Here is a 5,004-nt window from a genome sequence, read left to right as displayed (position 1 = left end):
TAGTCCCATATCGATTATACGATTATACCAGCAAGGATGCATATGTAACTTCTATCTTATTACTTATTACTTATTTTCAACTCTGAAAGTAGGATCATTTTTTTCTTTTACTAGATTTTTTTCTCTTTGTTAATCTAAGTTATTGGACTACGCGGCTAATCCACCGACGACATCCTATCAAAATCACAAGGTTTCATTGTCTTTTTGCCTTAAACTTAAGAAAGAATTCTCTTCATTTTGTGCATAAGACAATCATCACCATCATGTAATACACAAATTGTCATGATTGTAAAACTACATCTCTCTGGTCCCAAACTAGATTGAAGAAGAAGTGATATATACCCGCGCGCGCGCGCGCAGATATATATATATATATATATATATATATATATATATATATATATATATATATATATATATATATATATATATATATATATATATCATTTTAATATATCATAAGTTGTCCAACACATCTTGGGGCATATTTGTTTGGGGGACTTAGGGCTTAGAATGAAAATAGCGCTTGGAAAGAGTCCCATACCAATTCTGATTCCATAGCAGAATGGAAATGGCCCAATCCTCCTAAAATTCAATCTCGACTCTCCTCTAAGGAGTAAGGATTCAAATCTTCATTATGATTCAAATTTTGATTCAAATTCCAGTCACAAACTAAATATTTCAGAGGATATGGCCATTCTGTTTCCTATTTAAATTCATCCTAATTTCAATTTTGATTGTGAACCAAATACCCCCTTAGGCATGTTCATTGAGATTGGCATGTGTAAAAAAGCTTTATTTTGGCCTATATTAAAAATGGGATGCATGGTTAATGAATCATTGGACAAAACATGCACCCAGCACAAATATACTTGTGGTGGTGTAGGAGAAAGGGCATCATTAATCTCACATTAGCTGTAACTCAAAGAAGACTATGACTTATATAGGAAGAGACTATCCATCCTCGTGAGATGCCTTTTAGATTGAAATATAGAAGGATAAAACTATGAGATCCATAGGCCAGAATGGATAATATTTTACTTACCGAGCTATGAGTCTTTGGCTGTAATAACGGTGCATTAGGTAAGAGACCATCCTTGTGACTGTGGGGTCCCTCCTGTCCATACACAGACTCCTTGACTGGAAAGGTGTGGTAAAAAATAAGAAGGAGAGCATCTCTCATCTATATACAAACTCTCCAAATAAGGAGGAGAGAACCTCTCATTTATATACAGACTCCCCTTATATAGGGGCTATGTTGTGGTATGGGAGGAAGGGCATCATTAATTCTATATTGAAATCTGAATGGGCAAAACCATAGGGTTTATAGGTCAAAATAGATAATATCTCAAATGTCGAGCCATGAACTCTTGGCTGCAACAATACTAAACCTATGATGAGTAGCCAATAGCCATCGATATCAATCCTTATGATACTCATAAGTTCATTTAAGAATTCTTGTTACTATTATCCTTGTGATGACATTTTATAAACAAGATTAGTTATATAGACTCGTACAGCCATAACCTTGATTGCTAAGCAAACAAGCATCTCAATCACATGGAAGGAGACTTAACATTGTTTGCTATCCCTATATTGGTAGTATAGCATTAATTCCAAAATATAATCTAATCTTGCTTCCAAATTTCATTTCAGGTAGTACCACCCCTTGGAGGTTTGAACTCCTTTCAGATCTTAAAAAGAAAAGAGAGAGACTTCTTGCATGCTTTGCAAAGTGCACACCAATACTGACCATCTTGACCAAGCCATTTACATAGAGTATACCACACCAACTTCCTCAACCATCCACCACCACTGCCAGGTGAACAAATAAGCTGTGCCACCACATGACTTGTCTAGAACCTTGTTCCAAATTTCTGACAATAGTGGTGAAGCACATCTTTGGAATTAGCTAGGTCTATTTTGGAACCACCTCTTAGGGATGGCAATTCTAGCAGATCCACCATATATTCGACCTACTTCTATCTGAATGGGTTAGATTTTATCAATTCTGATTTAAATCCAGAGAAGATATGAGTTCTAGATAAAATATCTGAAGTGGATTCGAATCGGATATGGGTAATGGCATATTCTGACCCAAATCTGATCAAATATAACCTTAACTAAATCTTCTCTTTCAAAGTTATAATTATTTTATAATATTTATATAACAGATTCCTTATCCAATCCGATCCAACTCCTCTTATCTATCCGATGGGATCCAACTTGTATTACTAGTTGACCCAACTCGACTCGATTTGAGATCGATATGAGGGTGGATATGGATATGAGATTTTTAATTATGAAATAGATATGCATATTGATCGGTCCTATTTATATCCAATCCATTGCTATCCCTACCATATCTCAATGTTTCCTTCTAAGTGGAGGAAAGCTGCAACCATTTGGTTCGTGGCCCAATTCTAGGGTTCAATCTCAAAACGAGATATTTTAAAATAGTGGACTAGCTTCAATCTGGGTGTTTGCACCATGACCTTAAACACACACAAATGACGATAGAACTACGTTATAGTTGAACCAATAAACCTTGAGATTTTACCTAACCTGGCCCTCTTGTTTGTTGTATAGATTTGGATTATATTCATGAGCGTAATGGCGGGCAAGGGAAACATATTTGATAATTGACTATATTGGTCTTCAGGTGTGATGGGACTCTTGCTTTCTTTCATGATACTCTATGTAATATGTAAGGTCTTTTTCCAGATCTCAGCATCAATCTATGGAGCAAAGTTTAGATGCTGCCTCCAGAAACGAAGTAAACATGAAGGATCCAACAGAATAAAATATTGGCTCATTTTGAGATGAACCAGAATTATGTAAAACCTAACTTGGCCCGAGCAAATCATCAAATATCGTCACATTTGAGTCCCTTTCAATCGAAAATATCAAGTCACTTTCAATAATCAAACCGCACGGTCTACATTTTTTTGGAGAATATCATAGTATTCGCTACTAAGATTCGATTTTGAACCTGAGATTTTACTTGCAGAGAGAGGTGTGAAAAAGCCAAGCTACGAGGTGTTGGCAAACTGCACAAACTATCAAATGGGTCTAAGCTAACAACGGTTCCAAATTATTAACCCAAATCAAGGGTGGGTGTATGCTTGATTCCAATGCAACATATTCACGAACAATGATAGGATCATTGCTTTTGGAGATGAGATTGCTGCTTGAAGATCATTGTTTGTGGAGATGAGCTTGCGGCTTGGAAAATGTAGGCAAATACTTGTCCAATGTCAGGTAGGTGGTCTCTTAGGGCATGCCTGGTTTTATAAATTCTGCAGTTTTTTATGTCCCCTATCATTCATTTAATATCTCCACATAATCATCCTCTTTTAGGAAAATGAACATTCCATAAACAAGACCTTAGTGATGCATGTTTACAGAAAGGTGGATAGAACTGGATAGCTTCTTTTATCGCTAATGAGATACTACGAACCAAATTCATGTCAGTTCCAGGGCATTAAAAAATGCTTTACTTTTTAGTGATTTTGAATGTATTCATATGATATGACCGTTTGTCTTAGTAAGAAAAAAAAAAAAAAAAAGAAATAAGGATCTCAGTGACACCAACGTAGCTCGTTCAGCACATTATCCATCTAAAAAATCTCAAAACTAATTTATACTATTTTTCTCACCCTTTGATAATGGTTGTTCATTATATTTAGAAAATACACTTCATAACGCTAAACATGCCATCATATGGCCAATTTTGTCATTCCCTGGATCACGTTAAAACATAAATTAGAAATGTTAATCAAAATGATGTGTGATTTCCCAAAAAATTATGAGATCAAGCAATGGCCGGGATGGTTAACCCTCATATTACAATGGTAACGCCTGGGTACATGGTTGCAGTGGGAAACTTGACTAGATCATGGACTTGCAGTAATTTTAGCACTCGTACCATCCACGCTAGCACTAAGTTGTAACAATCACGTTAATTGGAATGATCCCAGCCATCCAACATACAGAATGCGTATTGTGCTAAGCCCTGCAAGCATCAAAGAAGATGTTAGACACCATCATCAATTCCAGAAACAACAACGACAGGGTACTCCGCACCAACCAAATGATGGTTACCTCCCAACGGACCTTTGTTTTTTTAGTGCGTGTCATCTCTTTTATTTTTCCCCCTAGTGCGCCCATCCATCGCCCATGGGTCCACCAATCTTAGCAATCTATACCGTTCTTCAGCGCCAGTCATAGGGGCACCTGATGGACAGCTGAGATGACTCCATATGAGGTCCAGACATGAGTTGAACGTAACGCACCCCCGTTGAAACTGCCACGTGGCATGCAACGAGAAGAATTTTAGCTTCTTTCTCCATGGGTCATAATTGGCAGCACAACCGGCGACTGAAACCAGAAATATTGACACATTTTGACCTTATAAGTTTGAGGCTAATAATTAGCCACGTGTGTGACGCAGATAAGTTTTGTTTCTCCTTGGTGCCAGCTATTCGGAGTTCTCACTTCTCAGGCGCAGTGGGGAGAGGGAGCAGAACTTTGGCTAGTCTCGTAAATTTACTAAACAATAGGGTTAAATATTCACTGAATCTCTAATTCCAGAACTTTCCATAGCTTGATGATTCGTACGATCGCAGCATGCTTCTCTCTTAAGACGTCCGCATAAATATCTTCGTCCCTGGGCGCGTTGCAAGATTCGTGTAGAATTAGCCGCAGCTATTTTCTCCACGTATATGAATTTCCATGCAGAAAATAACCGATAAAATATCCACACCTACGGTGGGCTGGAAGGAAAAACGTTCGGGAACGGACGGGAAAAGGGAAGGGGTGGCACCGTTTTGTAAATAATATCAACTTTTAATGGCGATTTCCAAGACAGTCACTCCACGCTGCTCGGCCTCTCTCTCTCTCACCCTTGCTCGCTCCATCCCGGGCATATCCAGCGAAAGAGTAGCCAAGAGCCAAACTTCCACCAACTTATCCCATCCCTCTCTCTCTCGCTCGCCTGGTCTC

Source organism: Elaeis guineensis, chromosome 11, assembly GCF_000442705.2.
Source record: "Elaeis guineensis isolate ETL-2024a chromosome 11, EG11, whole genome shotgun sequence".
In the NCBI taxonomy this organism is placed as follows: domain Eukaryota; kingdom Viridiplantae; phylum Streptophyta; class Magnoliopsida; order Arecales; family Arecaceae; genus Elaeis; species Elaeis guineensis.
Note: the sequence above shows the minus strand (reverse complement) of the source record.